The sequence below is a fragment of the Scyliorhinus canicula genome, chromosome 13 (assembly GCF_902713615.1).
Source record: "Scyliorhinus canicula chromosome 13, sScyCan1.1, whole genome shotgun sequence".
NCBI lineage: Eukaryota > Metazoa > Chordata > Chondrichthyes > Carcharhiniformes > Scyliorhinidae > Scyliorhinus > Scyliorhinus canicula.
This window is the reverse complement of record NC_052158.1, coordinates 19828995-19839888: the sequence shown is the minus strand read 5'-3', so window position 1 is coordinate 19839888 and position 10894 is coordinate 19828995. Positions and strand designations below refer to the sequence as shown.

Sequence of the window (10894 nt, the reverse complement as noted above, 5' to 3'; positions counted from 1 at the left end):
GGGGGCAGGCGGGATCAAGGTATCGAATTGATCAGCCATGATCATCATTAACGACAAAGCAGGCTGGAAGGGCTCTTGCTGCCTCGATTTTATATGTGACTCTACAATATGCACTGAACCTGCAGGGTTTCTGAATCAGCATGACTAAGCTCCAAATTGGAGAAAAACAAAGCGTGCAACAGCGACCTCTGTTGGGAAAGAAATAAATTTCTACCTTTAAGTTATAAATCAGGGGAGAGCGCGAACGCAGTCCCCCACTACCACAAATTTTGCAGTCGAGTATCCCGCATTTGGGGACATCGCAGGCGTCAGCACACCCGAAGTGCAATGGGTGAGCCTCGTCCTGGGCGAACCACCTTCTTGATCATGGTTACACCCCTACCAGGTAAGTATGCTTAAAAGCTCTCACACTCTCCCACCCCACACCACACATCACATCTTACACTCACACTTACTGCATTTACACCGCCAAACTATCCCTTTACTTACATTTATCTCTACTGATTAAGACTAGTCATGTTCTATTATTTTGAAACATTTCGAATGTTCCTCTCTAGTAGGAAAGCCATTGATAAAATAGCCTGCTATCTAATTTCCATATTGTCCTTAAAAGGAAGTGAACCGCCCCTCAACCAACCTGTCCGTCAAATACAGGCTCAGCTTTCCGGAAAGAAAACTTTCTCTGTCTAAATTTCTTCAGCAAGGAAAGATTTAACTTTTCTGACACTGGGAGATAGAGAAAGATTGGTTAGGATGTTGTTGGAGTCACCAGGGGATGTTAGGGTCAAGAGGATGTAATTGAGAAGAATCTGAGGAGGATTTTTTTGAGGCTTCAAGTTGATGTTCATGGGGACACCCATGGACTAATATACACAATCACCCACAGTACACACCCAGAGACATACACATCCCCCCAAACACATACCAATACAAACACACCAGACACACATACACTGCCACCCAACATACAACCATACCCCCAACACATATACCCCAACACACACAGCCCAACATAAACACCCCCCCAACAAACACACGCACCCCTGATACACACCCTTACACACACAATCACCCTGACACACAGACACACCCAACACACACACACACGCATGAACACCTGATACACATGCACCCCCACACCTGCCACACACACACATGTGACACATACAGACCCGACGCACATACACCCCCCACAAGCATCCCCACACACATACAGCACACAACCCCGACACCTACACACTTATCAAACACACACAGACACCCAACACAGACACAGACTCCCAAAACACACACGCCTGACACTCACACGCATTCCTGACACACACCCGACACAAGTACACACCTCCAAAACACACACACGCCACTGACACATACCCCTAATACATAGAAACATGCCCCTTCACACCCACACACACTCCACACACACATCTCAATCATACAGCCCCACACACATACATGTCCAACACACACAAACACAAAACAGCCCAAAGACCACACATTCCCGCAAAACATGGACACCCCCCCCCCCCCCCCCCGTCACATGCACACATACACAGGACATGCAAACACACAAAACCCAACACACACAAACATATGCACACACACACAAACCCAACACACACAAACACCCCCCCCAACATGCACAAACATCTCCGAACCCCCCCCCCCTCACACACACCTCTGACACCCCTCCCCCCCACACAGCCATACACCCGGCACACACATAACCTCAACCCAAGCACACACACACTCCGACAAAATACACACACACACACCCCTCCAATACACACACCCCAGACACACACTTCCCCAATACACACATACACACCGGACATGAACACAAACCCCCAACATGCACACACATCCCTGACACACACACCTGGCACAGATATACAGACCCCCCTAATCATACACCCAAACCCAACATACATTCACATTGACACTCGACATAGACACACCCCCCTGACCTACACATACATGTCCAACACACACACCCCCAACACACAAACCCCGACACACCCACAGACACCCGACACAGGCACACACACACCTCCCCTGACACACACATACACACCCTCACACACATACAGAGATACAGACACCCCCCCCCACACACACGCATATACCGCCCCACATGCACACACACACCACACGCAGCCACATTGTCCCAATATATATAAACACACCCCTGATACACACACAGACATCTGACACAGATACACACCCTGATACACACACACACACCCAACACACTCCATGTTGCCCCCACTCCAACAGGACCTTCTTAACCCACGGGGTTTTCCCCGTCCACACAAATCCCGAGATCAACAAATTAACTTTCCAAAAAAATGATTTTGAGATGGTGAAGATTGGGAGGTTCTGAGGAACAAACAACAGCCTTGTGAGCACCATCATTTTCACTGTCTGCACCCGCCCCACCAGCGATAGCAGCAGCACATTCCTCCTCTTAAAATCCCCCTCCTCTGTTCCACCAACCGCACCAGATTCCATTTGTGAAGTTCCAATTCTCGTGCCATCTGAATGCCCAAATATCTGAAGCTCGCCCTCACCACCTTAAATGGCAGCTCACCCAACCAATTAAGGGGCAATGTTAGCATGTCCCATCCACCTAGCCTGCACATCTTTGGCATGTGGGGACGAAACCCACGCAAACACGGGGAGAATGTGCAAACGCTTTTAAAAAAAATAAATTTAGAGTACCCAATTCATTTTTTCCAATTAAGGGGCAATTTAGCATGGCCAATCCACCTACCCATCACATTTTTAGTTTGTGGTGGTGAGACCCACGCAGACACGGTGAGAATGTGCAAACTCCACATGGACAGTGACCCAGAGCTGGGATCGAACCTGGGACCTCGGCGCCGCGAGGCAGCAGTGCTAACTACTGTGCCACCGTGCTGCTCTCGTGAGCCCGAAATATAAAGCAACAGGTAGTCCGCATATAGCGAGACCTTGTGCTCACCCCACCCCCTCTCAATCCCTCTCCACCTTGATGCTCTGAGCACCATTGCCAATGGCTCTATTGCCGAGGCAAAACGCAATGGGGAGAGTGGGCATCCTTGCCTTGTCCCACCGTACAGCTGGAAGTACTCACAGCTCACCCGGTTTGGTTCGTACGCTCGTTACTGGTGCCCAATAGAACAATCAGACCCAGTCTACAAAACCCTGCCCGAACCAAACCGTCCTAACACAGATACTCCCACTCCACCCAATCGAATGCCTTCTCCGCGTCCATAGCAACTGCCACCTCCACATCCTGACTCTCTGGGCCATCATTATCACAGTCAGTAATCTCCTGACATTCCCCTTTACAAAACCCGTCTGATCTTCCCCTATCATGCCCGGCACACAGTCCTCAATCTGCACGACCAAGATTTTTGCCAACAATTTGGCGTCCACATTTAATAATGAAATAAGGGGCAGCACGGTGGCACTGTGGTTAGCATTGCTGCCTATGGCGCTGAGGACCCGGGTTCGAATCCCGGCCCTGGGTCACTGTCTGTGTTGAGTTTGCACATTCTCCCCGTGCCTGTGTGGGTTTCACCCCCACAACCCAAAGATGTGCAGGTTAGGTGGATTGGTCACGCTAAATTGCCCCTTAATTGGAAAAAAATAATTGGGTACTCTGAATTTTAAAAAAAATAATGAAATAGGGCGGTAGGACCCACACTGGTCTGAATCTTTATCCTCCATTAATATTTAGGATAATAATAATAATCTTTCACGGCACCGACCCCTGGCCCATACACTGCCCCTGGCACTCACAACTGCCTCACTGCCTCCCCCGTGGACACCAGCCCAAACTCCATCCGGTGCTTCTGCCTCTCCTTCAACAATCCCGCCTCCGGGGCCTCCTAATATCTGCTATCCACCCAAAGAATCTCGTCTACCAGCCTCACCATCTCTGCTCGCTCCACCTTTTCCCTATGCGCCTGGATCGATATGAATTCCCCCTGACCACTGTTTTAATAATAATAATCTTTATTGTCACAAGTAGGCTGACATTAACACTGTGATGAAGTTCCTGTGAAAATCCCCCAGTCGCCGCATTCAGCACTTGTTCGGGTACACGGAGGGAGAATTCAGAATGTCCAATTCACCTAACAGTACGTCTTTCGGGCCTTCTGGGAGTAAATCAGAGCACACGGAGGAAACCCACACAGACACAGAGAGAACGTGCAGACTCCACACAGACAGTGATCCAAGCCGAGAATCGAACCTGGGACTCTGGCGCTGTGAAGCAATAGTGCTAACCACTGTGCTACCGTGTTTTGAGGGCCTCCCATAATGTGGTGGCTGAATACTCACCTGTATCGTTCAGTTCCACGTACCCCCGAATGGCGGCTCTCACCCACTGGCACACCTCCTCATCCACTGACAGCCCTTCGTCCAGTCTCCACTGTGGGCGCAGGGAACCCCCCCCCCCCCACCCCCGCCAGGTCCACTTGCAAGTCCACCAATGCAGCACGTGGTCCGAAACCACAATCGGCAAATACCCCGACTCGACAACCCCCGGCAGCAGCGCCTTGTCCACCACAAAATAATCAATCCGAGAGGACACCCTGTGCAGATGGGAGAAATACGAGAACTCCGTCACTCTCGATCTCCCAAACCTCCACAGATATACCCCCCCCCCCCCCCCCCCCCCCCCCATGCGCTCCATGAACCACTTCAGGTTCTTCAGCACCGTCGACACCCTCCACGACCTCAGGTTTGACCGGTCCAAACCTGGTTCAATGACCATGTTAAAATCCCCTCCCATGACTTCCGGTGGCGGCTATGAGGGAGTGAGGCGCACATTCGGTGGCTCTCACTCCGGCTGGCTTATTGGACCTGGTTTCCCCACTTTTCGGAACTTTTGAGCGCTAGAAAAGATGGCCACAAAGTTGCTGATTGAAGCGTGCGGAGCTGTATGGAAACAAAGAAGAGCAGAAAGCAGGAAAAGAATGGGCAGAGACAAAGTGGTGTGGGAGCTGACCCGGGACCAAAGATGGCTGACGTACGGACTGCGGACCAGATGATCCAAGCAGCGCTGGACAATATGCTGCAGGTCATAAAAGTTTTGAAGATATGAAGCGGGACAACTTAGAACCGCTTCAGAAAGCGATGGAGCAAGTGAACCAAAGCCTAGAGGCCCAGGACAAAAAGGTCAAGGAGCTGGAGCGAGCGGTGGAGGAACAGGCGGACACACAAACGATCGCTGCAATAGAGATAGATGGGTTGAAGGAGCGACAGAGAAGGCTGCTTGATGGATTTGAAGACCTGGAAAACAGAGCCCGTAGACAAAATTTGAGAATTATTGGCCTCCCAGAGGGGGCCGAAGGAGCGGACGCCACGACGTTTGTGGCAGACCTGGTGCTGGTGGGGGTTAACTCCTTTCCGTGTCTGCTGGAGCTGGATGGGGCACACAGGGTGCAGGTGAGACAGCCGCGACTGCACCTCCCCCCCCCCCCCCCCCCCCCGGACCTGTGGTGGTCAGATTCCAAAGGTTTACAGATAAGGAGGCAAAGAGTACAAAGAGCTGTATATGGAACAACAATGTCCTGCACATCTATCAAGACCTGAGTCAGGAGGTGGCCAGGTGGCGAGCAGCCTTGAAAAGAATTAAAGGGATTTTGTTCAAAAAGCACGTGAAGTTTGCTCTGCTTTTCCCGGCACGGCTTTGGGTCACGGACCAGAACCAGGATTACTACTTTATGGACCCCGATGAGGCGACGGAATTCGCAAAGAATCAGGGACTGGTTCCGAACTGAGGGCCCACGAACCAAAGTCAGAGCCTGAGTATTATTGTTTGTGGGGCTTCTAGTTTTCTTGAACTGACTTTCTATTTTTTGCTGCTTCACAGGCACTTTGTAGTTTATGTTTTCGCTGCCGATGGGTACAATGGGTGAGTGGGGGGGGGGGGGGGGGGGAACCGGTGCCCCCTCTCCTTTTTGGGTTTTCGTTTTTCTTTTTCTTTGTGTTTTTCTCTTTTTGGAGCTTCCAACGTAACAGAAATTTGGCCGGGAAGCAATGGGTGGGTTAAAGGTATTGGATGAAGGGGGGTGACGCGGGTACTGTGTTGCTGTGGGTTTTTATTACTAATGCACAGAAAGGGGTGATCGGTATCACTCATCTGTTTACACAACTGGAACAGCATCACAGCTGGAGCGGTCTCGGGTCTTTGTTTGATTGCCCTTGTTTTTTGTTTGAACTCCCTTACTGCAGGGAGACTGCTCGAGCAGGACACATCAGGGGGATGGGTGTGGATGGGTGGGGGGGGTGAGCTCGGGGGAACAATGGGAGCGAAACAAGTGGGCGCCGGAGGGATGAGTCACCAGGCTAGCGGGAAGCTAGTCAAGGGAGTCAGGTTGGGGGGGATACATACAGCCAGAATATGAGGGGTGTTGTTGCTGGGGGGGAGGGGGGGGAAGATATTTTGCTGACATGGGAGGGATCTAAAGTAGGTAATAGAGTGGTCGGGGGTGGGAACTACCAGGAGGTGAACTGGGAGGGGCGCGGCACATGGGCTGGGGGTGGGCCCCAAGAAGGGGGATGGTTGATCAGCAAGGCAGGGGTGGGGCAGGTGCCCTCCAAACAGGCGGATCACCTGGAATGTCAGAGGGCTAAACGGGCCAGTCAAGAGGGCGTGTGTGTTCACGCATTTGCGGGCTCTAACGGCGGACGTAATCATGCTGCAGGAGACACATCTGAAAGTGTCTGACCAGACCAGACTAAGGAAGGGCTGGATCAGCCAGGTCTTCCCCTCGGGCTTGGACTCTAAGTCCAGGGGGGTGGCAATTATGATCAATAAACGGGTTCAATTTGATGCGGAGGGCACAATTGCAGACGGAGGTGGTGGATTTCTTCTGGTCCGTGGCACGCTTGAGGGGGTGAGGGTAGTCCTGGCGAATGTATATGCTCCAAATTGGGACGACGCTGACTTCATTAAAAGGGTGCTGGGGAAAATCCCAGAATTAGACTCATGCAAGCTGATCAGGGGTGGGGATTTCAACACGGTCCTCGATCCTGGACTAGACCGGTCATGGCTCTAGAACGGATAGGCTCCCAGTGATGGCGAGGGAAATGAGCGGTTTCATGGAGCAGATGGGGGGGGGGGGGGGGGGGGGGGGTGGTAGACCCATGGAGAGCCACACGGCCGACGGGAAGGGAATATTCGTCCTACTCGCATGTTCATAAAGTATACCCTAGAATCGATGTTTTCATCAAGAGCAGGGACTGTGTAGGCGGGGTAAAAAATACGGAGTGCTCGGCGATCACCATCTCAGATCGTGCCCCACACTGGGTTGACCTGCAGGTTTGCAAAGGGAGCTACCAGCGCCCGCAATGGAGGTTGGACAGAGGATTGCTCGCGGAAGAGGGGGTGTGCGAGAGACTGCGGAAGTGCATGTAGGACTACCTGCAGGTTAATGACACGGAGGAAGTCTCAGCAGCGACTCTGTGGAAGGCGCTGAAGGCGGTGGTAAGGGGGGAGCTGATTTCAATTCGGGCCCACAGAGATAGAACGGACAGAGCGGAAATGGACAGACTGGTCAAGGAGATCCACCGGACAGATAGGGAATACGCAGAAGGCCGGAGGGAGGCCCTACTTAGAGATAGACGGAGACTGCAGGCCGAGCTGGGAGTGTTGTCCATGAGCAAAGCAGTGGAACAACTCAGGAAAGCAAAGAGTGTGGTCTATGAGCATGGGGAGAAAGTGAGTAGAATGCTTGCGCAGCAACTCAGGAGGAAGGAGGCGGCCAGAGAAATAGGCAGGGTAGTGGACGATATGGGGAACAGAGTGGATGACCCGTCAGGACTGAACACGGTGTTTCGGGAGTTTTACGGCAAGCTCTATTCCTCGGAACCCCCTGGGGAGCCGGAGGAGATGAAGTGTTTCTTAGTCGGACTGACCTTCCCAAAAGTGGGTAGGGGGCTGGGAAACGGACTGGGGGCCCCGATCAGAGCTGAGGAAGTACTGGGGGGCTTGAAGGCCATGCAGTCGGGTAAATCCCCTGGGCTGGATGGATACCCAGTGGAGTTCTATAAAAAGTTCTCGGAGATAGTGGGGCCAGTGCTGACTAGGGTATTTAACGAGGCGAGGGTCAGAGGGACTCTACCCCCGACGATGTCACAGGCTACCATTTTGCTGATATTAAAACGGGATAAAGACCCGGAAGCATGTGGGTCATACAGGCCAATTTCCCTGATCAACGTCGACGCCAAGCTCCTGGCTAAGGTCTTGGCTCTGAGAATTGAAGACTGTGTCCTGGAGGTGATCGGGAAAGACCAAACAGGGTTTGTTACAGGCAGACAGCTGGTAGCCAACTTGAGAAGACTATTCAATGTGATCATGATGCCCCCGGAGGGCAGAGAGGTAGAGGCAGTGGTGGCAATGGATGCCGAGAAGGCCTTTGACCAGGTGGAGTGGGACTATTTGTGGGAGGTACTCGGACGGTTTGGGTTTGGGGAGGGCTTTGTTGACTGGGTTAGACTATTGTACCAGGCCCCAAAAGCTAGAGTGAGGACGACTTGAGAGGAACCGTAGCGAGGGGGGCTGGTGCTGCCGAACCTCAGCAACTACTACTGTGCGGCCAACATAGCCATGGTAAGGGGTTGGGTGGTGGGTACGGGGTCTATTTGGGGACGAGTGGAGGTGGCTTCGTGCAGGGGCACCAGTTTGGCAGCCTTGGTCACGGCCCCCCTACTGCTCCCTCCGGCCAGGTACTCCACCAGCCCGGTAGTGGTGGCACCCCTGCAGATCTGGGGCCAGTGGAGGAGGCATGTAGGGGAGGTGGGAGCATCAGTCTGGTCTCCAATATGCGACAACCACCGATTCGCCCCTGGGAGTATGGAAGGTGGATTCCGAGCGTGGCGGGGTGGGAAGGTTGGGCAATACGTTCTGGGGGGGGGGGGGAGCTTCTCGAGCATAAGGGCCTTGGAGGAGATATTTGGACCAGTAAGAGGGAATGACTTTCGGTACTTGCAAGTGCGTGATTTCATACGCAGACAGGTCTCATCCTTCCCACGCCTCATACCAAATGGGATCCAGGATAGAGTAGTCTCTAGGAGAGAGGTAGGAGAGGGGAAAGTCTTGGATATTTACCGAGAACTTATGAAAGGGGAGGAGTCCCAGACAGAGGAACTGAAGCTCAAGTGGGAGGAGGAACTCGGTGAGGTGATGGGGGGGGGGGGGGGGGGGGGGGGGGGGGGGATGAGCAGAAGTCCTGAGTAGGGTAAATTCAACTGCAACATGTGCTAGCCTCAGCCTGATTCAGTTCAAGGTCGTCCACCGGGCCCACATGACCCCCGTGTGTGCGTGGGTTTCCTCCGGGTGCTCCGGTTTCCTCCCACAGTCCAAAGATGTGCGGGTTAGGTGGATTGGCCATGCTAAATTGCCCGTAGTGTAAGGTTAATGGGGGGATTGTTGGGTTACGGGTATACGGGTTACGTGGGTTTAAGTGGGGTGATCATTGTTCGGCACAACATCGAGGGCCGAAGGGCCTGTTCTGTGCTGTACTGTTCTATGTTCTATGTTCTATGTTCTATGACGGTGGCCCCGGATGAGTAAATTTTTTGGGGTGGAGGACAAGTGCGCTAGGTGTGCGGGAGGGCCAGCGAATCACGTCCACATGTTCTGAGCATGCCCAAAACTTAGGAGATACTGGGAGGGATTTGCGGATGTCATGTCCCAGGTATTGAAAACTAGGGTGGTGATGAGTTGAGGGGTGGCAATTTTTGGGGTCTCGGAAGACCCGGGGGTTCAGGAGGAGAGCGAGGCCGACATCTTGGCCTTTGCTTCCCTGGTAGCCCGGCGACGTATACCGCTGGCATGGAGGGTCTCAAAGCCCCCGAACGCCGAAGCATCGCTCTCAGACATGTCAAGCTTTTCAGGGCTGGAAAAAATTAAGTTCGCCATGAGAGGATCTGTACCAGGGTTCGCCCGAAGGTGGCAACCATTCATCAACTCCTTCGCGGGCAATTAAATGTCAGCGGGGAGGGGGGGTAGATTAGAGTAGAATAGGAGGGATAAATAGGGATATTTGCACATTACTGTACACTGTAACTGTTTACAATGCCAAAAATACCTCAATAAAATTGTTTATTAAAAAGAAATGACCAAAAAAAACTCCCCTCCCATGATCAATCGTGCGAGTCTGGGTCCTTAAGGCGGGATTCTCCGATCCTGGAGCTAAGTGTTGATGCCATCGTAAACGCCAGAGCATTTAACAACGGTGTCATCTGGTCCTTAGAATCAGCGATCCTGCGCCGCGCAGGGGGCCAGCACCTCACGCAGCTCCAGCTGCCGATAGGGGCGCCAGCACACCCAGTGTGAGTTCACGCATGCGCGTGGGTTGCCGTCTCTGCGCCCCCAGGCAATATGGTGGGCCCTACAGGGGCCCGGAGTGGTGGAACATAGGCCCACACCCGGGATAAACCCACCCCCCCGCCAATCGGTAGACCCCAATCGCGGCACTCGGCCAAACTTGGCGGACATTAGACCCGGCAAGCGTGGAGAATCGCCAGGGAGGGGGTGGCATTGAGCGGACCCCGACCGGCGCAGCACCGGCGCCATTGGCACCGATTCTCCAGTCGCTGGAGAATCGTCGGACCGGCGTCGGTGCAGCGTCTCGTAATTCGCCCGCCCCTGTGATTCTCCAACCTGGCGCGGGGTCGGAAAATTCCTCCCTTAATCTTCCTCAGCACCCACCTCACAAACTCCACATATTCACAGTTTGGGCCATAAACATTCACCAAGACTACTGGCGTCCCCTCTAACTTCCCACTCGCCATCATGACCCCCCCCCCCCCCCAACGAGTCTGCATATCTAAGACTTACCCTTTCCACACTTTCCCAGCCTGTGTCAAGCAACCCGCCAGGCCCACCCTCGGA

General features: G+C 53.1%; 1 non-coding gene across 1 annotated transcript; it reads right to left on the bottom strand.

The window, feature by feature from the left end:
- Nucleotides 1-229: 229 nt before the first annotated feature.
- On the bottom strand, nucleotides 230-393 carry LOC119976939. The gene has a single exon (XR_005463093.1). It is a non-coding gene; the product is annotated as a U1 spliceosomal RNA (small nuclear RNA).
- Nucleotides 394-10894: the final 10501 nt, after the last annotated feature.